At 38.3% G+C, this 26,859-nt stretch overlaps 1 protein-coding gene across 3 annotated transcripts in view; it reads right to left on the bottom strand.

Moving 5' to 3' along the window:
* Positions 1–26,859, bottom strand: part of DACH2 (dachshund family transcription factor 2) — a 697,738-nt gene that overhangs the window by 482,839 nt on the left and 188,040 nt on the right. The window lies entirely within an intron of this gene.

The following is a 26,859-nucleotide window of genomic DNA, read 5'->3' as shown; positions in this document are numbered from 1 at the left end:
CAATGGGAAAAAGACAGCCCCTTCAATAAATGGTGCTGGGAAAACTGGACAGCTATGTGTAAAAGAAATGAAATTAGAACACTTCCTAACACCATACAAAGATAAACTCAAAATGGATTAAAGACCTAAATATAAGACCAGAAACTATAAAACTCTTAGGAGAAAACATAGGCAGAACACTTGATGACATAAGTCAAAGCAAGATCCTCTATGACTCACCTCCTAGAGTAACAGAAATAAAAACAAAAGTAAACAAGTGGGACCTGATTAAACTCAAAAGCTTTTGCACAGCAAAGGAAACTAGTAGCAAGGTGAAAAGACAACCCTCAGAATGGGTGAAAATAATAGCAATTGAAAAAAACTGACAAAGGATTAATTTCCAAAATGTTCAAGCAGCACATACAACGCAATACCAGAAAAACACACAACTCAATCGAAAAGTGGGGAAAAGCCCTAAATAGACATTTCTCTAAAGAAGACATACAGATGGCTCACAAACACATGAAAAAATATTCAACACTGCTCATTATTAGAGAAATGAAAATTAAAACTACAAATATCACCTCATACCCGTCAGAATGGCCATCATCAAAGTCTACAAAAAATAAATGTTGGAGAGGATGTAGAGAAAAGGGAACACTCTTACACAGTTGGTGGGAATGTAAACTGATACAGCCACTATGGAAGACGGTACGGAGATTCCTTTAAAAACTAGGAATAAAACCACCATATGACCCAGCAATCCCACTCCTAGGCATATACCCTGAGGAAACCAAAATTGAAAAAGACACATGTATCCCATTGTTCATTGCAGCACTATTTACAATATCTAGAACATGGAAGCAACCTACATGTTCAGCGACAGATGGATCAAGAAGTAGTGGTACACATATACAATGGAATATTACTCAGCCATAAAAATGAACACATTTGAATCAGTTCTGATGAGGTGGATGAACCTAGAACATATTTTACAGAGTGAAGTGAAGTCAGAAAGAACAAAATAAATATTATATTCTAATGCATATATATAGAATCTAGAAAAATGGTACTAAAGAATATATTTACAGGGCAGCAATGGAGAAACATACATAGAGAATAGACTTATGGACATGGGAACAGGGGATGGTAAATACATGCTTACTGCTTAGCATGATAAAAATGATGACTCTGATCATTATGATTATTGTCCATTATACAACATTCTTAAGTGTATGAAGTTATTGCTGAAGGCTACATGCATGAACTCTTTGAGGACAGTAGGGCAGTATAATAAATAATGATTCAAGTGTAATAATGGTTCGCTGAGGACTTGCAATTAAGCATTTGACTCATCATGAATGCAGATGAACACTAGGTTAAGCCAAAGCAAAAGTGTAGTTCCCTACATGAACCAAAAATTACAGACTGTCTCCTAAGTCAGTTTTCTGCAAAGGCACATCACTGAAAAAAGTAGGTAGCCCAGATGAGACAACATAGACTGAGCTAAAACAAAATAACTTTTTAAGAAACATCAAAAGCAACATTCAAAAGGGTGATTTTCATGCATGAGAAACAATCAATTATGAAGTAACCTTCCCCCATAAATATCATAAAAGATTCCAAATACGGCAACACTATTCTGTCACCTTCCTCCAGAAGAGGAAGGAAAACTTTAAGCAAAGAAAAGTAAATAATGAAATCATAATACAAAACAAACCAAAGACAAATTAGTCTTTTAAAACTATCCTATCAGAGTTGATTCAAGGAAAAGATAAATATCAAACAGAAACTTGGATATGCAAATTCCTTCCCAGTAGAATATTTATTTGACTCATTTTGCCACGTGTACTATAGATGCCAGTTCTTTTCTGATCTGTACTAACTTCACTAACTTAAGAAAAAAGTGTCTTAATTGTGAGGATGTCATATCCCTAAATACTAACAATGAACTATACTTACACAGTGAGAGGTTTTCTTCCAATTTTCATTGTAGCTCCTACATACACATTATTGGCACAAGTTAAAATTTTTCAGCTTTATTCTGGCCCATTACCTCAACACTCCCCAGGAGGCTTCCCTAATTTTCTATGAAACTATGAAGCTATTTACATAGCTGAAATGTAAATGGTAAAAGAATTTAAGTATTATAAACACTATCCTATATGACTAAGCAAGTTTTATTTCAAGTTAGAACTTTAAAAAGTACTTAAACAATAAACAACCTTCCAGAATAAACAAAGTGAAGATTTTTTTCCCTCTAACTAAAAGCTAAGCAGCATTCCAAAACAGGAATTATTTTTATAATATAAGTTGATTTTACAAAGAAAGGTAATACCTATACATTTATACTACAAAAGGGTTTTAAAATTAATTTAGAAATTAGTTATAAGTCAATAATCTGAAAAATTTCCACTAAGACTCTTTTCAAAACAATAAATTTCTATGTTGAGAATTTGGATTTATCTTTAAAGAGATTAACAAGGCAAAGAAAATTATTTTACCAGGTCTCTACTCAAAAACCTTTTCTTTTTAGCCAAACAGAATTGTTTTGCATTTCTATGGTTTTTCATCACTTCACTCTTACTTGTGCAATTCTCTCCACCTGGAATATCCTTAATCCTAATTTACACCCATTCAAATCAATTACTTTTTAGGGTACTGCTCAAATATTATGTTTTGGGGGTTTTTTAACCTTTTCTTTAATTTATTTTTTGGAGGCTAATTATTTTACAATATTGTATTGGTTTTGCCATATATTGACATGAATCTGCCATGGGTGTACAGATGTTCCCAATCCTGAACCCCACCCCCCCCTCACCTCCCTCCCCATCCCATCCCTCTGGGTCATCCCTGTGCACCAGACCTGAACACCCTGTCTCATGCATTGAACCTGGACTGGTGATCCATTTCACATATGATAATATACATGTTTCGATGCGATTCTCCCAAACTATCCCACCCTTGCCCTCCCCCACAGAGTCCAAAAGACTGTTCTATACAAACACAGATAAATATGATGATGTGATCACCAAAGTAGGGCCAGACATCTTGGAATGTTAAGTCAAGTGGGCCTTAGAACACATCACTACGAACAAAGCTAGTGGAGGTGATGGAGTTCCAGTTGAGCTGTTTCAAATCCTGAAAGATGATGCTGTGAAAGTGCTGCACTCAGTACGCCAGCAAATGTGGAAAACTCAGCAGTGGTCACTGGACTGGAAAAGGTTAGTTTTCATTCCAATTCCAAAGAAAGGCAATGCCAAAGAATGCTCAAACTACCACATAATTGCACTCATCTCACATGCTAGTAAAGTAACGCTCAAAATTCTTCAAGCCAGGCTTCAGCAGTACGTGAACTGTGAGCTTCCAGAAGTTCATGCTGGTCTTAGAAAAGGCAGAGGAACCAGAGATCAAATTGCCCACATCTGCTGGATCATGGAAACAGCAAGAGAGTTCCAGAAAAACATCTATATCTGCTCTATTGACTATGCAAAAGCCTTTGACTGTGTGGATGACAATAAACTGTGGAAAATTCTGAAAGAGATGGGAATACCAGACCACCTAACCTGCCTCTTGAGAAATCTGTATGCAGGTCAGGAAGCAACAGTGAGAACTAGACATGGAACAACAGACTGGTTCCAAATAGGAAAAGGAGTACGTCAAGGCTGTATATTGCCACCCTGCTTATTTAACTTCTATGCAGAGTACATAATGAGAAATGCTGGACTGGAAGAAACACAAGCTGGAATCAAGATTGCTGGGAGAAATATCAATAACCTCAGATATGCAGATGACACCACACTTATGACAGAAAGTAAGAGGAACTAAAAGCCTCTGATGAAAGTGAAAGAGGAGAGTGAAAAAGGTGGCTTAAAGCTCAACATTCAAAAAACGAAGATCATGGCATCTGGTCCCATCACTTCATGGGAGATAGATAGGGAAACAGGGGAAACAGTGTCAGACTTTATTTTTTTCGGGCTCCAAAATCACTTCAGATGGTGACTGAAGCCATGAAATTAAAAGACGCTTACTCCTTGGAAGAAAAGTTATGACCAACCTAGATAGTATATTCAAAAACAGAGACATTACTTGGCCGACAAAGGTCTGTCTAGTCAAGGCTATGGTTTTTTCCTGTGGTCATGTATGGATGTGAGAGTTGGACTGTGAAGGAGGCTGAGCGCCAAAGAATTGATGCTTTTGAACTGTGGTGTTGGAGAAGACTCTTGAGAGTCCCTTGGACTGCAAGGAGATCCAACCAGTCCATTCTGAAGGAGATCAGCCCTGGGATTTCTTTGGGAGGAATGATGCTAAAGCTGAAGCTCCAGTACTTTGGCCACCTCATGCGAAGACTTGACTCATTGGAAAAGACTCTGATGCTGGGAGGGATTGGGGGCAGGAGGAGAAGGGGACAACCAAGGATGAGATGTCTGGATGGCATCACGGACTAGATGGACGTGAGTCTGAGTGAACTCCAGGAGATGGTGATGGACAGGGAAGCCTGGCGTGCTGCGATTAATGGGGTCACAAAGAGTCGGACATGACTGAGGGACTGAACTGAACTGAACTGAACTGATACAAACACATGAAAGGATGCTCGATATCACTCATTATCAGAGAAATGCAAGTCAAAACCACAGTGAGGTACCATTTCACACCAGTCAGAATGGCTGCTATCCAAAAGTCTGCAAGCAACAAATGCTGGAGAGGGTATGGAGGAAAGGGAATTTCTTACACTGTTGGTGGGAATGAAAACTAGTATAGCCACTATGGAGAACAGTATGGAGATTCTTTAAAAAAAAAAAAACAAACTGGAAATAGAATTGCCATAGGACCCAGCAATCCCAATGCTGGGCATACACACCGAGGAAACCAGAATTGAAATGGAAATCCAATGTTCATTGCAGCACTGTTTTTAATAGCCAGGACATGGAAGCAACTTAGATGTCCATCAGCAGACAAATGCATAAGAAAGCTGTGATACATATACACAATGGAATATTACTCAGCTATTAAAAAAGAATACATTTGAATCAGTTCTAATGAGGAGGGTGAAAATGGAGCCTATTATAGAGTGAAGTAAGCCAGAAACAAAAGCACCAATACAGTATACTAATGCATATATATAGAATTTAGAAAGATGGTAACGATAACCCTGTATGTGAGACAGCAAAAGAGACACAGATATATGTTTTAAATCTTCTTAAAGTCATTAATAATCCTGGCATCCTTAATCTGTCACACTAAAATGACTCAACGTTACGCTTAGGGCTGCTTTAAAGATCCATGAGATAATGTATGCCAAACTTACTAAATTATAAAGCACTATACAATTGTGAACTGTTGTAAGTGCTCTAAAAAATACTTGTTGGGTACATGTATGAAAGCATCTGGTCATACTCATGAAATATTTTAATCTTCATGTTTTATAGTGAAATGAAAGTTGCTCAGTTGTATCTGATTCTTTGTGACTCCATGGACTATACAGTCCACGGAATTCTTGAGGCCAGAATACTGCAGTAGGAAACTTTTCCCTTCTCTAGGGGATCTTCCCAATCCAGGGATCGAACTCAGGTCTCCGACATTGCAGGTGGATTCTTTACCAGATGAGCTATCAGGAAATCCTTCAAGCTTTGTAAGGATATGCCATAAAACTTACATTCATAATCTACAATTTACATACTGAAAATCAGGGTTCATGTGCATAGTATAAAGCTTTGTCTGCTTTGGTGCATGATAAATGGATAGAACAGGAAAAATCTAGAGGAGAAACATTCACTCTATGGTTGGATAAGTGGCTGAAAATTAGTTTCCACCATCAGTTCCTAAAAACTCCTACATAATTATTTATATTTAATAGTGTATATTTTCTTTGTATGTGATTCATTTTGTAAAAAGTCATTAAAAATGTAAAGGCAGTATACAACATACTAAACTTCTTTAAAACTATTCATAGTGTTATATGGTTAACAAATACAATCAAAATTACTAGAGTATAGGAGACAGAATTCATAAATTCAAAATCTTGATTAATTTGTGTCTTAATGAAGCAAATAACTTTAAGTTTATAATTTCTAATATTCTTTCAATTTTACATTAATGTAAATGAGATATATTATTATTATTAACTTCTGACATTAAGCAATACAGTTTAGGTGCATGTGAATATAATTAAGGGTTAGACAGAGGGTAAAATTTCTATAACCCCATTATAAAATAAAAATAAGCTGCTGAGAAACTGTGACACGTTCTGGTTTGTGTTTATGTAAATGTGTTCTACTACAAAAAGAAAAATGCTTGGGCACAAATACATGTTCAGTACTTGGGATTTTATTAGACAAGGCATCAGTTCAGTTCAGTCGCTCAGTTGTGTCCGACTCTGAGACCCCATGAATCCCAGCACACCAAGCCTCCCTGTCCATCACAAACTCCCGGAGTTCACTCAGATTCACGTCCATCGAGTCAGTGATGCCATAAAGCCATCTCATCCTCTGTCGTCCCCTTCTCCTCCTGCCCCCAATCCCTCCCAGCATCAGAGTCTTTTCCAATGAGTCAAGTTCTCGCATCAGGTGGCCAAAGTACTGGAGTTTCAGCTTTAGCATCATTCCTTCCAAAGAAATCCCAGGGCTGATCTCCTTCAGAATGGACTGGTTGGATCTCCTTGCAGTCCAAGGGACTCTCAAGAGTCTTCTCCAACACCACAGTTCAAAAGCATCAATTCTTCAGCGCTCAGCCTTCTTCACAGTCCAACTCTCACATCCATACATGACCACAGGAAAAACCATAGCCTTTTTTCATTTTGCAGCTGAGCTTACAGAATGTGAGAATTTTTCATTTTGCAGCTGAGCTTTCAGAATGTGAGAATTCTGCACCAGTTCACAATAGCCAGGGTTTGAATTAATGTTTCGCTGGTGTCAAAATCTATACCCTTTCTATTAGACGATGCTAATTCCTTGAAGTGTATCAAGGAGTATACACTTGTATGATCTTATGGCTGCTTCGCCTCAATCCAAGAATCAGGAGCTCACTTACAAAAGCAATTAGTTAGTGGTGTTATTTTTCCACAAAATTTTCTGAGACTCCCCAACAGCTACACTTTCTTGAAATTCCCACTTAACTTTGCACAAGCTAAACATGAGAAAGTTGTCTTTTAAATAATTAAGTATATTTAATAGAGTTCTGCATTCCCACCTTCCTAATGAACAGATATTTCTGCATCTTTTTTCTGCTATTATAAAGAAATTCAATTTGAAGGGACCCAAGTCTCTGTTAAGTAATAGAAAGCTCATTTATAGTTAATGAGTATACACAAACACACACTTTTTCTTCACACACACTTTTATATTTAAAAGTATCACATGTGAACTGCAACATGAAACACTATATATACATATATTCAAATTAAGGCAATGAAAATACTAAAACCAGAGGATAAGTAACTGGAATCCACTTATTGCAAGTCAATATTCTGAGCTGTACTCCTCCCACCCTACCCAAGTCAATCTCCCCAGAACTTAAACTGACAATTTACTTCATCAAATAAGTACAAAGTCACATTTATTTCATATCTCTGTGGAATCTCATTTCAGGGACAAAAAAAGAAAGAAAGAAAGAAAGAAAGGTTTCTGTATATATAATCTTGTTAATTTCCTAAAATATGTCCTTCAATCTCCCACATTTTGCTTGACTTTCATGTTTCCCAGTTATGACTCTCATTTGGCCCACCAGCTTAACAATAAGGACCAGCAAACATTGTTTGACTGCAAATCGGGAATATGAACAGAAAGAGATTGAGAATCTTTAAAACAGGAATAAAACTAATGAGCCCATTTTCTTTCTTCCCCTCAGAAACCTGGTAGTTTATAGAGATAGTAATATCTTCTTATACATAGAAACTATTTTGGCAGCGTTTCTCAGTGTATTAGATGGATAACTCTCTCAGATATCCTCTGACTAACTATTTCCTTCTGGTTAGAGAAAATATTCTAATTTCTCTCTTGCTAGAAATTCTGGATTTGAGCCAAGGTACAGTAAGGAGCCATACATTTTCTGCATATGAAATTTTGTGTTGAGTACAAATCACTAGTAACATTTTATACTTTATAAACGTGAAGGAAATCAATATTTTATCTTCTATAAACTTGAGGGAAATCTTAAAAGTATTCTCATATGATGCAGAAAGTTGAAAGTCAGTACCAAGAATGGAGGGGAAAAGAGAGAGTAAATGAGGAAGAACTTTAAGATAAAACTGCACTGAGCCAAACTCAGAAACAAGATAATGTCCTGGACTAAAGTAAAAAATTCATGACATCTTGTTGTCCAAAATTAATATATTACTATTATGAAAGCAAGCAGTCAGTTCCAACTAGGAACAGCTGTTATTTTCTAATTAAAATTCACAAGACCAAAATATTAAGTTATTAGTCAACAATGTTTAATTTAGGCAATCAGAACAATATTTTCTAGCAAAGTATTATTTTTAAAAAGGAAGCTGTCGTGATTTTTGGCATAAATAATTTAATATGACAAAACAATTTATTGTTTGCTGTTAATATGTAAACAACTTTATCCCATATTGTGAAACAACTACTTAACAGGAACCCGAGTTTAAAAGATTGATCCTTAGTAAAAACTGAACATCATTGACAGCTTCTTAAATATTTCATTCAGTAAAGTATTGCTGTTTTAGACAGTGGAAAGATTATCTTTTGCTATCAAAGAAGCAAGTTAATAAAGTGGTAATAACAAAGTCATGTATCTGTCAAAGTTTATAGATACAGTTGTCAAGCTATAGGTTATCACCCTACAGCGTTGACACTGTTCATATATCACAGCTCCCCAGTACACTCTGTAAGCATTGTTTATTTTCAGTCAGGGGTTAAATAATGACCATGTACTAAGAATGCCTTTGGGGAACTGCTTTGTCTTACATTCACCTGTTTACTTCAAAGCAAGTTTTCAGTTGCTTTTGTTTAGTTTTTTGTTTGGACAGAGGCATTTAACAATTTTAAAGAAACTTAAGGTCAACTATATGAAAAATATGTTTTACTCTTTTTCTGTATTTACAAATTACTCTTTGCATATCAAAATGAACTGCTACTCTGCCCAGTTATTGCTCCAAATGCTTCAGTTATCATCACTTAATTATGAGTGGTTTTCTTTTTATTTTTAACACTTGCCTCACATACCATATCTATATAACCTAAGAAGGATGACAGGATATGTGATAGTCTATAAAAATAACTAAAAAGTATTTGGACGTGGCTTCCCTGGTGGCTCAGAAAGTAAAGAATCTGCCTGCAATACTAGAGACCTTGGTTGGGAAGATCGCCTGGAGGAGGGCATGGCAACCGAGTTCAATATTCTTGCCTGGAGAATCCCCACAGACAGAGGAGCCTGGCGGGCTACAGTCCATGGTGTCACAGAGAGTTGGACATGACTGAGTGACTAAGCACAACAGAGTACACATTTGGCCTTGTATAAGTAACTTGACAAGCCATCAGAAAAGAAGAGTTATGGTTAGTTCTTGCTATTCAATAGATAATTAGCCAAATATTCTTCTCATTTTACTAACCTCAAAAACTAAACTTATCCCTCAGATTATTCTGGATGTAGAAAAGAAGGTAGGCTATTGAAGGACCTGGGATAAAGCCTCAGGATACATCTATTTAATTCAATGTCACCTTCTGCCCTAGTTCAACCAGTTTTTAGTCAATTTGTATTTATTTGATGATGCATTTACTTTTATTCATTGAACATCTATTAATGTGCACATTATTGAATCTAGGTTATCAAAACAGGTTTCTTAACACCTCTTTTCCAGAGGTTTATAGTGAAGTTAGGGAAAAGAAAAAAAAAAAACATTTATGGCACATGTGACTAAAAGTAATTCAAGTGTTGTCATGGGTCGAGATCCTAACAGAAATAGCTAGGAAGCACAAATCATCCCAGATATTTTCTTTCTACTTCAATTCAACTAGTTCTTCTCAAATCCCAATGTCCTCACACAAAATGCAGCTGATTTACCTGTGGGGTTAGTGTTAAATTTTTTAAATGAAGGAATTCTAGTAAAATTATCTGTTATTTTTGCTATAAAACACAACTTTTATATAGGAACAGTACTTTTAGGGACTTCCCTCATGGTCCAGTGGTTGAAAAACCACTTTACAATGCAGAGGATTCCTGACTGGAGAAGTAAGAGCCTACATGCTGCAGAGTAACTAAGCCTGTGTGTTGCAATTACTGAGCCCAAGCTTCAGAGCCCATGTGCCATAACTGGAGAGCCTGCATGCTGCAATTAATGAGCCCACATGCCACAACTAGAGAGTCCATACGTTGCAATGAAAGATCCCACATGATGCAATGAAGATCCCACATGCTGTGACTAAGACTCGACAAAGCTAAACAAATAAAAAATATTAAAAAATGAAAAATAATGTCACATTTAAAAAAGAACAGTACTTTTAGAGAAGCAGTCATGTTATCTACTTAATGTGTGTTTGAGTTTCTTTTACTAACTTGAAAGTAGGGAGAGGAATCCTCTCATGCCTCCCCATAGCCCTTGAATCATAAACCACTAGCATACAATTTAACATGCTTATATAAAAAAACTTTCCCACAACTTCTCTTTACCTTCCAACTATCTGAACCCAACATTCACAATATGTCGAGCTACTGGACAATATAGAACAACTTATATTCATCTTTGTATCCTTTCTATTCAACACAATTTCTGGCATATTAAATATCTGTCACAGACTGCCAAATCTGGTCATAGTGTATTCAAATATTATTACAGGCTAGACTTTATAATATCTAAAGGATGCAATCGAGAATCCATCACTATCTAGTTGTATATAGTCCCAATAGTACTATTTTGTTCTGAAACCAGAGCATGTGACATTAAATAGAACTAAGGTTGTGCAGTACAGTGAAAGGGGTATTATGCTGCACTCAAATGGTATGTGTTTAAGTCCCAACTCTGCCAGTTACTAATTATGAAAGCCATAGTGTTTATTTCCTTATCTGAAAAAAATAAGAAAAACTATCATTATTGCCTTCTTCACATAAATAGCCTGAGAAACAAATGGGTTGGGAGTAGAAAAAAGCTTAGTAAAATAGAAAAAAAACAAGTCAAAGATGTACGATTTTCAACTGCTAAAATTTTTTTTCTGAAAAAAACTGTTTAAATCTGCTGCAAAATCTTCATGCATCCTTGATAGTGATTATTATACCCATGCTTTTCATATGTAATACGCATGCTCTGAAACCTTTGGGCTTCAAGGATGTAGAAAAAAAAATTGTCGCAACTTCCTTATCAAAATTTGCCTCCTCAAAATTGTAGCAATGTTTTTGTAGGTCAGTCTCCCAAGGCAATAGAAATAAGAGCAAAACTAAACAAATGGAACCTAATCAAACTTGTAAGTTTTTACAGCAAAGGAAACCAAAAAGAAAAGACAACCTACAGACTGGGAGAAAATATTTGCAAATGATGCAATCAACAAGGGCTTAATTTCCAAAATACATAAACAGCTCAACAACTCAACAACAAACAAAACAAATAACCCAATCAAAAAACAGGCAGAAGACCTAAGTAGACATTACTCGAAAGAAGACATACAGATGAAAAAACAAAAAAAAAGAAAAAAAAAGAAACATGAAACACATCACTAATTATTAGAGAAATACGATTCAAAATTACAATGAGGCATCACCTCACACAGGTCAGAATGGCCATCATCAAAATGTCTACAAATAAATGCTGGAGAAGGTGTGGAGAATAGAGAACCCTCTTGCACTGGTGACAATGTAAATTGGTGCCGCCACTATTGAAAACATTATGGAAGTTTCTTAACTAAAATAGAGTTGCCACATGATCCAGTAATCCCACTCCTGTGCATATAACTGGAAAAACTCTGATTTGAAAAGATATATGTACCACCAATGTTCACAGCAGCACTATTTACAATAGCCAGGACATAGAAGTAACCTGAATGTCTATCAACAGATGAACAGACAAGGAAGATGTGGTAGATATATAAAACAGATTGAGTTCTCCCACTCAGACATGTCAGACTCTTTGCAACACTTTGAATCGCTGCAAGCCAGGCCTCCCTGTCCATCACCAACTCCAGGAGTTCACTCAGACTCACGTCCATCGAGTCCGTGATGCCATCCAGACATCTCATCCTCGGTCGTCCTCTTCTCCTCCTGCCCCCAATCCCTCCCAGCATCAGAGTCTTTTCCAATGAGTCAACTCTTCACATCACGTGGCCAAAGTACTGGAGTTTCAGCTTTAGCATCATTCCTTCCAAAAGAAATCCCAGGGCTGATCTCCTTCAGAATGGACTGGTTGGATCTCCTTGCAGTCCAAGGAACTCTCAAGAGTCTTCTTCAACACCACAGCTCAAAAGCATCAATTTTTTGACGCTCAGCTTTCTTCACAGTCACACTCTCACATCCATACATGACCACAAGAAAAACCATAGCCTTGACTAGACGGAATTTTGTTGGCAAAATAACGTCTCTGCTTTTAATATGCTATCTAGGTTGGACATAACTTTTCTTCCAAGGAGTAAGCATCTTTTAATTTCATGGCTGCAATCAGCATCTGCAGTGATTTTGGAGCCCAGAAAAATAAAGTCAACCACTGTTTCCCCATCTATTTCCCATGAAGTGATGGGACCAGATACCATGATCTTCGTTTTCTGAATGTTGAGCTTTAAGCCAACTTTTTCACTCTCCTCTTTCACTTTCATCAAGAGGCTTTTAGTTCCTCTTCACTTTCTGCCATAACGGTGGTGTCACCTGCATTTCTGAGGTTATTGATATTTCTCCTGGCAATCTTGATTCCAGCTTGTGCTTCTTCCAGCCCAGCATTTCTCATGATATTCTCTGCATATAAGTTAAATAAGCAGGGTGACAATATACAGCCTTGACATACTCCTTTTCCTATTTGGAACCAGTCTGGTGTTCCATGTCCAGTTCTAACTGTTGCTTCCTGACCTGCATACAGATTTCTCAAGAGGCAGGTAAGGTGGTCTGGGATTCACATCTCTTTCAGAATTTTCCAGTTTATTGTGATCCACACAATAACATTTCCCTGGTGGCTCAGACAGTAAAGCGTCTGCCTACAATGCAGGAGTCCTGGGTTCGATCCCTGGGTCGGGAAGATACCCTGGAGAAGGAAATGGCAACCCACTCCAGCATTCTTGCCTCAAAAATCCCACAGATGGAGGAGCCTAGTAGGCTACATACAGTCCACGGTGTCGCAGAGTCGGACATGACTGAACAACTTCACTTGTGATCCACATAGTCAAAGGCTTTGGCATAGTCAATAAAGCAGAAATAGATGTTTTCCTGGAACTCTCTTGCTTTTCCATGATCCAGCGGATGTTGGCAATTTGATCTCTGGTTCCTCTGCCCTTTCTAAAACCAGCTTGAACATCTGGAAGTTAACAGTTCACGTACTGCTGAAGCCTGGCTTGGAGAATTTTGAGCATTACTTTACCAGCGTGTGAGATGAGTGCAATTGTGAGGTAGTTTGAGCATTCTTTGGTGTTGCCTTCCTTTGGGATTGGAATGAAAAGTGACCTTTTCCAGTCCTGTGGCCACTGCTGAGTTTTCCAAATTTGCTGGCATACTGAGTACAGCACTTTCACAGCATCATCTTTCAGGATTTGAAATAGCTCCACTGGAATTACATCACCTCCACTTGCTTTGTTCATAGTGATGTTTTCTAAGCATTCCAGGATGTCTGGCTCTAGGTGAGTGATCACACCATCATGATTATCTGGGTCATGAAGATATTTTTTGAACAGTTCTTCTGTGTATTCTTGCCACCTCTTCTTAGTATCTTCTGCTTGTGTTAGGTCCATACCATTTCTGTCCTTTATTGAGCCCATCTTTGCATGAAATGTTCCCTTGGTATCTCTCATTTTCTTGAAGAGATCTCTAGTCTTTCCCATTCTGTTGTTTGCTTCTGTTTCTTTGCATTGATCACTGAAGAAGGCTTTCTTATCTCTTCTTGCTATTCTTTGGAACTGTGCATTCAAATGGGTATATCTTTCCTTTCCTCCTTTGCTTTTCGCCTCTCTCCTTTTCACAGCTATTTGTAAGGCCTCCCCAGACAGCCATTTTGCTTTTTTTGCATTTCTTTTCCATAGGGATGGTCTTGATCCCTGTCTCCTGTACATTGTCACGAACCTCCGTCCATATTTCATCAGGCACTCTATCTATCAGTTCTAGTCCCTTAAATCTATTTCTCACTTCCACTGTATAATCATAAGGGATTGGATTTAGGTCATACCTGAATGCTCTAGTGATTTTCCCTACTTTCTTCAATTTCAGTCCAAATTTGGCAATAAGGAGTTCATAATCTGAGCCACAGTCAGCTACTGGTCTTGTTTTTGTTGACTGTATAGAGCTTCTCCATCTACTAACCATAAAAAGAATGAAATAATGTCATTTTCAGCAACATGGATGAACTATGAGATAATCATACTAAGTGAAGTAAGTCAGAAAAAGAAAGACAAATATGGTGTGATCATTTATATGTTTAATCTAAAATCTGTAACAAATAAGTTTATTCACAAAACAAAAGCATACTCACATAGAAAACAAATTTATCATTACCAAACAGTGGGAAGGGGTGTTGGGGAGGCATAAATTGCAGGTTTGGGGCTAGCAGGTACAAGCTACTGTATATAAAATAAATAACAAGATCCTACTGTATAGCACAAGGAACTGTATTTAATGTCCTGTAATAAGCCATAATGGAAAATATGAAATAGTGTATATATATATATATATATATATATTTATATATTTATATATATGTATATATAACTGAATCACATTGCTGTACACCAGAAACTAATACAACATTGTAAATCAATTATACTTCATTAAAAAAAGAATTAACTTGTCTCCCTTCCTTTCTCTGCATTTTTGAGTACAGTGTACCTTCACTTAGAAGCTTTTCCTCAACCATTAACAACTGAATACAATTCAACATTCAAAGTTCAATGTCATTTCCTCATCTATGGAGTCACAAAGTACTGTAGGCCACTGTGATCTCTCTCTCCTCAAAACTTTTGTCTGTACTAATCATGTCATGTTTGTAATCACAGACAATGAATTGAAATATAAGGAGAAAGCCAACTTTTGTAGGTGGAGTACTGAAAGACAGATACTTTACATGCATTATATATTCCCACAACAAAGCAGTTTCATAGAGAATATTATTATCCTTTTCTATAAATAAGAAAACTGAGGCTCGACAAGATTATGTAACTGGCAAAAAGGTCATAAAAATACGGCAGAGCTGGGGATATAAATTCAGGTCGGTCATGCTCATTCAATTTTGCTATATTGTCTTCCTAATTAGATTTCCAATGTTCCAAGCTTTGTTTCCTGAACTTAGCACAGTATTATCAGTTCTCAAAACTGTTGATAAATGAATAGATGAATGCACTGTTTTAGTTGATTATTACATTATCATATTAACTAAAACTTTTCAGAATAAATCATGTTATTCAATTTTCTGTGTTCAAAGAGCTTTACTCTATGCCAATAAAAGAAGAAAAACAATTAATCCAGGCTGACACTAATTCTAAAGTTTGTGTTTCATGAGTTGATTCACATGCATTTCCCCTCCTCTATTTTTCCCTTTTAGGTCTTTTTGTTGTGTTAGTGGCTCAGTCGTGCCCAACTCTTCGCGACCCCATGGGCTGCAGTCCACCAGGTTCCTCTATCCATGAGATTTTTCAGGCAAGGATACTGGAGTGGGTTGCCATTTCCTTCTCCAGGGGATCTTCCCAACCCAGGGATCGAACCCAGGTCTCCAGCACTGCAGGCAAATTCTTTACTGACTGAGCTACAAGGGAAGTCCCATTTAAAGTTGTTCTCATAGGAAGTTTTCATTTTTAAAAAATCCAGAGTGATTAACTCTAACTAGTTAAAAAAAAAAAAAACTTGTATCTAAAAACTTAGACCATTAAGCAAATATACACACTGTTCTCTGCAGATACTTCGAAAATAGAGATGTATATCTGCTTCTGACATAAGAACTTAGGCGAAAATCTGGAATATATTTTTCCTAGCAGTCAACTCAAAGTTTATTATAGGGATTAGTCATTCTCTCATATATTATAGGCATATATTAGCATTTCTGAAATAACATAAATTGTCTCTGTTTTAATGAGGCCAGTTTCATTATCAACACCTTTAACAGACTTCTTAATTAAATTTATAGTACTGTCATTATCACATATTAGTGTTACTTTTCATAACGTTATTCCTGTTATTTTCCCTTGCTAAAAAAACTCAGTGTTCTTTGGATAAAGCATTTTCCTATTTAAGAAGAAGCAATAAACCATACATATGACATGTCTTATTACTCAAACTTGTTTCAGGCTCATATTGCTATAAGTAACAGAAAATATTTTTATATTTACTTTTAATTGCTTGAATAACTCATGGCAAAAGTACTTTTTTTTTTCTTTCTCAAGGTTCTCTGTATGCTTATGTAACTTCATTCTGTCATAAAAGAACTTTATTTTCTCTCTTTTTGGCACTCTATTGTGATCTATACTACTAATACTTTTTTAAAGCAACTTTGTTCTATGAAGAATACACCAAGGATATTATGACTTATCATTTTGTTGTATTTTTGCTTTTCTTTTTTTTTTTTTTTGGCTGTACCATATGGCTTGCAGGATCTTAGTTCCCTGACCAGGGATCAAACCAGGGTGCCCAGGAGTGGAAGCATGGAGTCCTAACAACTGGGCTTCCAGGGAAATTCCTGATTCATTATTTTAAAAGACAACTATGTGTGAAGTTTTGTTTCTTTTACAAAGAACTTCCTGAACAATGACCTTCCCTTTGTCCCCAGGAGTTTACAAATACAGTGAGGTAAGTGTACATATTATACATTTAACTACATGATCTGGAAACCTGTGCATTTCCACACTTTTATTCAATCTTATTTGTAGGACTTGAAGTGTGTTTGAGTGTATAAGACCTACGTGTGTGTGTGTGTGTGTGTGTGTGTGTGTGTGTGTGTGTGTGAATGTTAGTCGCTCAGTGTGTCCAACTCTTTGTGACTCCATGGATTCCTTTTTCCATGAGATTTTTCAGGCAAGAATACTGCAGTGGGTTACCATTCCCTTCCCCAGGGATCTTCCTGACCCAGGAATCAAACGCAGGTCTCCTGCATGGCAGGCAGATATTTTACCATCTGAGCCAACAGGGAAGGAATAGCTACCCATTCCAGTATTCTTGCCTGGAGAATCCCATGAACAGAGTAGCCTAGTGTGCTGCAGTTCATGGAGTCGCAAAAAGTTGGACAAGACCTACATAGAACCACCAGTTAAAGGTTTTATTACGTGGTTAAAATATATGAACCTACTCAAGTGTTGGATGCTTACTCTTCACACACTTCATACTATTGGGCCTAAGGTAATGTAGGTGTCTTCCTTGTTCCTCATTATTGCTTCAAGGTCATTTCTACTTTTTCCATAAACATTCAGCTTTGAGTCACATGTTATCAAAAGATTCATCAAATAGTCTTCCCTTTAGACTCATCTACTGATTTATAGGTTATTCTTTTTAATCTCTTGAATATTGTAGAGACCTGGATCATTCTCTGACTTTATATATATTTGTTATAATCCTTGGTTAAATATCCTAGTAGACAAGATCTTTCCACAGAATAATTCTATTAAAACTTAAGTAATAGCATGACACTCCTCTTTTCAAAACCCTTCAATGGCTTCTCATTTCCTTAAAATTAAAAGCAGGGGCTTCCCTGGTGACACAGTGGTAAAGGATCTGCCTGCCAATGTAGGAGACACAGGTTTGATCCCTGGTCCAAGAAGATCCCACATGCCTCAGAGCAACTAAGCCTGTTTGCAACAAGTATTGAGCCTTTGCCCAGGCTACAACTACTGAAGCCCATGTGCCATAGATCCCATGCTCCACAACAAAAGAAACCACCACAATGAGAAGCCTGTGCACTGTAGCCCTCAATCACAACTAGAAAAAGTCTGTGCTGCAACGAGGACCCAACAGAGCCAAAAATAAATAAAATCACTTTTATAAAAAGTAAAAGCAAGACTCTACATATTCTACTCCCTTGTCTCCTCTTTCATCTAATCTCTTACCACTGGTCCCATCTTTCACTCCACTCCAGCCACACTGCACTTCTTGTTCTTTGGATAACTCAGTCAAAGCCCCTGCCTGAGGGCTTTTGTGCTTACTATTCCTTGTGCCTGGAGGATTCTTCCCCCAGATATCCACATGGCTGGTTTCATCACATCCTCAGGTCTTTCCTCAAAAATCAACTGAGAAAGCATTTCCGAGGTCACCTTATCCAAAATTTCAATTCTCCTCTTTCTTAAATTTCAAATCCCCCTTTTCATCTTTTTTCTCTTTAGCGTTTATTACTGCAAAATAATATAATATATATTTTACTAGATTATCTTATTTGTTGTCTGTCTCCATCCACTAAAACATAAGTTCCTTGTATGTAGAGCTTTTCTTTTTTCTACTTTGTTCATAACTGTATGTCAACTACCTAGAACAGTACCTGGCACATATATGTTCTCAATAAATGTTTTTTAATAAACTGAAAAATGCAATAAATATGAATGATACACAACAAAGACTATAAGAAGACTTTAGAGAAGGAGGAGTATATATATATATATATATAGTTGTTCCCTTCCCTTCAAGAAGGGTACATGGAGGAAGTGACTTAAGAGTAATTACAATAGAAGGCACTTTTCCCTTTATAATTCAAGAAGTTGAATTTAACTATGTTTAAATATCACTCACGTTGCTTAAAGAAACAGTTCAATAATAGGATGTTTTCTGGTCTATAATGTGTTTATACATTTATGAAGTTACATTTATTTGTAGCCCTTGTCTCTTACCTATTCTGAGAAAGTCAACCAAAAATTTAGATAGATATTTATGGAATACTGCCTTATTACCTTACCTCTTTTAGTTACCTTTGAATCAACTAAATGTCACTGCTTATTGATGCAAGTTCATGCATGGTGCAATAAATAATATTTTTCCATGCAATGATCCCTATTTATGCAACATCCAGGTAAGTTCACCCTTTCCATTCTTGGAAGAAACTATCAACTTCTTCTGAAGTATGTGCATCTGCCTAATAGTAAATCACATCAAAGAAACTATCCCAAATGTCAAAAATAACTTGATTAATGATGTACCTCTTAACTAAGGCTACTGAACACTTGGAAAGGTTCTGTTTTTATATGATTAGAGTGACACTGCTTGGAAGGAAATGCTATAACATTAAAACTACATCTTCTAAATGGTGCTTCACCTAGTCCTTTGATGTTATATATTAGAGCTGGTTATTATAAATCAGAGTATGGTCATTGTAGCCTTTCAGTTAAGACTCGTTTATTGTATTTCCCTGCTTATACATGTAAACCAAAGGCAAAATATGTCCCTAAGATGTGCACTTGAAGTCCCAATTAAATTCAATGGTTGCTGAAGGCTGGTCCAACTAGGAATCATGAAAGTGAAAGTTGCTCAGTCATGTCCGACTCTTTACAACTCCATGGATTATACAGTCTATGGAATTCTCCAGGCCAGAATACTGGAGTGGGTAGCCTTTCCTTTCTCCAGGGGATCTTCCGAACCCTGGGGTTGACACCAGGTCCTCTACATTGCAGGTAGATTGCTTACCAGCTGAGCCACAAGGGAAGAACAAGAATATTAGAGTGGGTAGCCTATCCCTTCTCCAAAGGATCTTCCCAACCCAGGAATGGAACCAGGGTCTCCTGCATTGCAGGCAAATTCTTTAGTAACTGAGATATTAGGGAAGCCCAACTAGGAATCATATCCACATATAAAAAATTACAAACAGAAAACACTTCCTTAAGCACAAAGAAATTTATTGAATCACTGAATCAAAGTAAATTCTGTCTGAAAGACATCAATGAACATCTTATACTGAAGTTCTTAAGTTATATAATGTAACTATAAAACTTTTCAAATATTCTTGGGCTGTATTTTCTGAACTTAGATCCGAACACTTACCTACGTGATGTTTTATATCTTAAATCTCAAGGGAAGATCATGTCATCCGGTCCCATCACTTCATGGCAAATAGATGGGGAAACAGTGGCTGACTTTATTTTGGGGGGCTCCAAAATCACTGCAGATGGTGATTGCAGTCATGTAATTAAAAGATGCTTACTCCTTGGAAGGAATGTTATGACCAACCTAGACAACATATTACAGAGAAGGCAATGGCAACCTACTCCAGTACTCTTGCCTGGAAAGTCCCATGGATGGAGGAGCCTGGCGGGTTGCAATCCATGGGGTCGTGAAGAGTCGGACACGACTGAAGCGACTTAGCAGCAGCAGCAGCAGCAGACAGCATATTAAAAAGCAGAGACATTACTTTGTCCACAAGGTCCGTCTAGTCAAGGCTATGGTTTTTCCAGTGGTCATGTATGGATGTGAAAGTTGGACTACAAAGAAAGCTGAGCACTGAAGAATTGATGCTTTTGAACTGTGGTGTTGGAGAAGACGCTTGAGAGTCCCTTGGACTGCAAGGAGATCTAACTAGTCCATTCTAAAGCAGATAAGTCCTGGGTATTCATTGGGAGGACTGATTCTAAAGCTGAAACTCCAGTACTTTGGCCATCTCACGCGAAGAGCTGACTCATTTGAAAAGACTCTGATGCTGGGAAAGATTGAGGGCAGGAGGAGAAGGGGACAACAGAGGATGAGATGGTTGGAGGGCATCACTGACTCAATGGACCTGGGTTTGGGTAGACTCTGGCAGTTGGTGATGGACAGGGAGGCCTGGCCTGCTGCCGTTCATGGGGTTGCAAAGAGTTAGTCAAGACTGAGCAACTGAACTGAACTGAACTGAACTGAACACTTGTTGTTTAGTCACTAAGTTCTGTCTGATAATTTGTGGCCCTATAGACTATAGCTCACCAGGCTCTTCTTTCCATAGAATTCTCTAGGCAAGAATACTGGAGTGGATAGCTTTTCCTTTCTCCAGGGGATCTTCCCAATTCAGGAATCAAACCTGTGTCTCCTGCATTGGCAGGAGATTCTTTACCACTGAGCCCATGTAATCCATATAATCACCCAATTAGGTAGGTACTCATACTTTCCCCATTTTACAGATAAATAAACTGAGGTTAGATAATCACAGAGCCAGTAAGTTCACTCAGACTGCAATACTTTTCCTGCTGTATATAGATATTAGTAAGTCAATGAAAGTATATTCTCATTATCTGACTCCTCAAGATTAAGCTTCCTTCCTAACTCCCCCATTTCTGTTTCTAGTCCCGCAGCCTACCTGGTTTGTAGAAATCGTCTTTGGCTCTCCTGTCACAATCCACATCAAATCATTTAGCAATCTAAGAAAAGTCTCCCTTTGCAGTCTCTCTCAGATTTACTTTTTCTTCTTCATCCCCCACGGGGGCTTCCCTGATAGCTCAGGTGGTAAAGAATGCACCTGCAATGCAGGAGATCCCGGTTCAATCTCTGGGTTGGGAAGACTCGCTGGAGAAGGGATAGGCTACACACTCCAGTGTTCTGGCCCAGAGAATTCCATGGACTACATAGTCCATGGGGTTGCAAAGAGTCAGACATGACTGAGTGATTTTCACTTTCACTTTTGGGCATTACAGAATTTTAGCAGTATTCCTGGCTTCTTCTCACTACATGCCACAAGCATCACCCCTCTGTGTGACAACTGGAAAATATCACCAACATCACCAAATCTGAGCAAAATCACCTCCAGATGAGAACCATTGATATAAAAATCTTGAAAGTCATGTTAAGATACTTGGACTTTATTCAAGTGTCAGGGGGAGTAGTGTGCAGCAGTGTGGAGGACAGAGTAATTTTCAAGATCAGTAAAGAACAGAGGTAGAGAAGCAAATAAGGTGACTATTCAATATCAAAGTGCTGTTCTCACTGTTCCCCAGTGCTAGCCCTTCAGTGTAAGTCTGGTAGAATTTTACAATGTTCCTATCATATGCCATGATTATGTATATCTCTGTGCCTTTGTTCATGTGGGCTCTCAAAACCTAGAGTAGCACTTTTTTGACAATTCAAATGTCCCAAATTTATTTAAGGTCTAAGTTGAAATATTCTTACTTCCTAACTTATTATCCTCTATGAAACCATTTCAGACTTTTATGCTTATCACAAACAGTTTCATTACTTATATTTGTGATCTATATATACCATAACATTACGATTTCTCAATTTAGTACTTTGGATTTATTTTCGGGTTGATTCATGCTTATAGTTAGTATCTTGGTCAATTAAGTTATAAAATCCAAGAAAATAGAGACAATGTGTTCTACATTTTATGTATTAATATATTCCAAATCACTGAGTAAAACCCTGATCCAAAGAAAGGTGTCATTTTAAATGAAAGACATGTTCTCTTGTGATTTCTCCACCATCTAGAAGAAAATTGACAATCAAAATTAACTTATTTTCTTATATAAACTTAGACAAATCACTATGACATTAAATAGTAAACTCAACTTTAACTAATTAACGAGGAGAAAATTACTAACTCTGAGAACAGTCAGTTAATTAAGGACTTTATATCCCTTCCAAAGCCTTGTAGGAAATGTATAAATAAAACATATTAATGAATAGATACAAGAGATGTTACTCAATATACTTGGCTTATCTGATTCTCTGAATGAAATGAATACTGTGGATTTTTATCCTTAGAAACGTTTAAATTATATAAGAAGTATTTGGAGAATTCCTTACATTCATAATTTTAAAGCCTGATGTATAAAAGCTTCATTAATTTTTATACACATGTATATTATATACTTGTAATTAAAAGTTAGTTTCAGTATATTTTGCACTCAATATCTCCAATTCTTGATGTTTCTACAGTTCAGTTCAGTTCAGCCACTCAGTCGTGTCTGACTCTTTAAGACCCCATGAATCGCAGTACGGAGGCATCCCTGTCCATCACCATCTCACGGAGTTCACTCAGACTCACATCCATCGAGACCGTGATGCCATCCAGCCATGTCATCTTCAGTCGTCCCCTTCTGCTCCTGCCCCTAGTCCCTCCCAGGATCAGAGTCTTTTCCAGTGAGTCAACTCTTCGCATGAGGTGGCCAAAGTACTGGAGTTACAGCTTCAGCATCATTCTTTCCAAAGAAATGCCAGGGTTGATCTCCTTCAGAATGGACTGGTTGGATCTCCTTGCAGTCCAAGGGACTCTCAAGAGTCTTCTCCAACACCACAGTTCAAAAGCATCAATTCTCTGGCACTCAACCTTCTTCACAGTCCAACTCTCACATCCATACATGATCACAGGAAAAACCATAGCCTTGACTAGACGGAACTTAGTCAGCAAAGTGATGTCTCTGCTTTTCAATATACTATCCAGGTTGGTCATAACTTTTCTTCCAAGGAGTAAGTGTCTTTTAATTTCATGGCTACAGTCACCATCTGAAGTGATTTTGGAGCCCCCACCCAAAAAAAAAGTCTGACACTGTTTCTACTGTTTCCCCATCTATTTCCCATGAAGTGATGGGACCAGATGCCATGATCTTAATTTTCTGAATGTTGAGCTTTAAGCCAACTTCTTAGCTCTCCTTTCACTTTGATCAAGAGGTTTCTCAGTTCCTTTTCACTTTCTGCCATAAGGGTGGTGTCATCTACATATCTGAGGTTATTGATATTTCTCCCAGCAATCTTGATTCCAGCTTGTGTTTCTTCTAGTCCAGCGTTTCTCATGATGTACTCTGCATAGAAGTTAAATAAGCAGGGTGACAATATACAGCCTTGACGTACTCCTTTCCTATTTGGAACCAGTCAGTTGTTCCATGTCCAGTTCTAACTGTTGCTTCCTGACCTGCATACAGATTTCTCAAGAGGCAGGTTAGGTGGTCTGGTATTCCCATCTCTTTCAGAATTTTCCACAGTTTATTGTGATCCACACAGTCAAAGGCTTTGGCATAGTCAATAAAGCAGAAATAGATGTTTTTTTCTGGAACTCTCTTTCTTTTTCCGTAATCCAGCTGATGTTGGCAATTTGATCTCTGGTTCCTCTGCCCTTTCTAAAACCAGCTTGAACATCAGGAAGTTCACGGTTCATGAATTGCTGAAGCCTGGCTTGGAGAATGTTGACCATTACATTACTAGCACGTGAGATGAGTGCAATTGTGCGGTAGTTTGAGCATTCTTTTGTGTTGCCTTCCTTTGGGATTGGAATGAAAAGTGACCTTTTCCAGTCCTGTGGCCACTGCTGAGTTTTCCAAATTTGCTTGCATATTGAGTGCAGCACTTTCACAGCATCATCTTTCAGGATTTGAAATAGCTCAACTGGAATTCCATAACCTCCACTAGCTTTGTTCGTAGGGATGCTTTCTAAGGCCCACTTGACTTCACATTCCAAGATGTCTGGCTCTAGATTAGTGATCACATCATGATTATCTGGGTCATGAAGATCTTTTTTGTACAGTTCTTCTGTGTATTCTTGCCACCTCTTCTTAATCTCTTCTGCTTCAGTTATGTCGATACCATTTCTGTCCTTTATCAAGCCCATCTTTGCCTGAAATGTTCCCTTGGTATCTCTCATTTTCTTGAAGAGGTCTCTAGTCTTTCCCATTCTGTTGTTTGCCTGTTTCTTTACATTGATCGCTGAAGAAGGTTTTCTTATCTCTTCTTGCTATTCCTTTGAACACTGCATTGAGAGGCTTATATATTTCCTTTCCTCCTTTGCTTTTTGCCTGTCTTCTTTTCACAGCTATTTGCAAGGCCTCCCCAGACAGCCATTTGCTTTTTTGCATTTCTTTTCCATAGGGATGGTCTTGATCCCTGTCTCCTGTACAGTGTCACGAAGCTCATTCCATAGTTCATCAGGCACTCTAGCTCTCAGATCTAGGCCCTTAAATCTATTTCTCACTTCCACTGTATAATCATAAGGGATTGGATTTAGGTCATACCTGAATGGTCTAGCGGTTTTCCCTACTTTCTTCAATTTGAGCCTGAATTTGGTAATAAGGAGTTCATGATCTGAGCCACAGTCAGCTCCTGGTCTTGTTTTTGTTGACTGTATAGAGTTTCTCCATCTTTGGCTACAGAGAATATAATCAATCTGATTTCAGTGTTGACCATCTGGTGATGTCCATGTGTAGAGTCTTCTCTTGTGTTGTTGGAAGAGGGTGTTTGCTATGACCCATGCATTTTCTTGGCAAAACTCTTAGTCTTTGCCCTGCTTCACTCTGCATTCCAAGGCCAAATTTGCCTGTTACTCCAGGTGTTTCTTGACTTCCTACTTTTGCATTCCAGTCCCCTATAATGAAAAAGACATCTTTTTTTGGGTGTTAGTTTTAAAGGTCTTGTAGGTTTTCATGGAAAGGTTCAACTTCATCTTCTTCAGAGTTACTGGCTGGGGCATAGACTTGGATAACTGTGATAGTGAATGGTGTGCCTTGGAGATAAACAGAGATCATTCTATCGTTTTTGAGACTGAATCCAAGTACTGCATTTTGGACTCCTTTGTTGACCATGATGGCTACTCCATTTCTTCTGAGGGATTCCTGCCCGTAGTAGTAGATATAATGGTCATCTGAGTTAAATTCACCCATTCCAGTCCATTTTAGTTCGCTGATTCCTAGAATGTCGACGTTCACCCTTGCCATCTCTTGTTTGACCACTTCCAATTTGCCTTGATTCATGGACCTGATATTCCAGGTTCCTATGCAATATTGCTCTTTACAGCATCGGACTTTGCTTCTATCACCAGTCACATCCACAGCTGGGTATTGTTTTTGCTTTGGCTCCATCCCTTCATTCTTTCTAGATTTATTTCTCCACAGATCTCCAGTAGCATATTTGGCACCTAATGACCTGGGGAGTTCCTCTTTTAGTATCCTATCATTTTGCCTTTTCATACTGTTCATGGGGTTCTCAAGGCAAGAATACTGAAGTGGCTTGCCATTCCCTTCTCCAGTGGACCACATTCTGTCAAACCTCTCCCCCATGACCTGCCCGTCTTGGGTTGCCCCACAGGCATGCTTGGTTTCATTGAGTTAGACAAGGCTGTGGTCCTAGTGTGATTAGATTGACTAGTTTTCTGTGAATATGGTTTCAGTGTGTCTGCCCTCTGATGCCCTCTTGCAACACCCACCATCTTTCTTGGGATTTTCTTACCTTCGGCATGGGGTATCTCTTCATGGCTGCTCCAGCAAAGCACAGCTGCTGTTCCTTACCTTGGACGAGGGCTATCTCCTTACCGCCGCCATTCCTGACCTTCAACATGGGATAGCTCCTCTAGGCCCTCCTGTGCCTACGCAGCCACCACTCCTCGGGTTGCTCCTCCATGCCACTGCCCCTGGCCTTGGGCTCTGGGTGGCTCCTCAGGGTCACCACCCCTGGCCTCGGGCACAAGGTGGCTTCTCCTGGCCACCACTGGCCTCAGACGTGGGGTGTCTCCTCCCGGCTGCCGCCCCTGACCTCGGACGCGGGGTGTCTCCTCCCAGCTGCCGCCCCGACCTTGGACACAGGGTAGCTCCTCCCAGCCACCACTGACCTCGGATGCAGGGTACCTCCTCTAAGCTGCCGCTCCTGATCTCAGATGCAGGGTAGCTCCTCTCGGCCATTCCTGCGCCATCGCAGCCTGGCACTCTAGGCCGCTGCCCCTGACCTTGGACGTGGGGTAGCACCTCTTGGCCGCACTTAGTGCGCTGGCTCGCAGCCGCCTGCAACTCCTTACAAATCATAGACTCATCCCACTGACTCTTTTGTTGACTACGAGGGCTACTGCATTTCTTCTAAGGGATTCTTGCCCACAGTAGTAGATATTACGGTCATCTGAGTTAAATT

The sequence above is a fragment of the Ovis aries genome, chromosome X (assembly GCF_016772045.2).
Source record: "Ovis aries strain OAR_USU_Benz2616 breed Rambouillet chromosome X, ARS-UI_Ramb_v3.0, whole genome shotgun sequence".
Classification (NCBI taxonomy): domain Eukaryota; kingdom Metazoa; phylum Chordata; class Mammalia; order Artiodactyla; family Bovidae; genus Ovis; species Ovis aries.
Note: the sequence above shows the minus strand (reverse complement) of the source record. Positions and strands in the feature narration are given on the sequence as shown.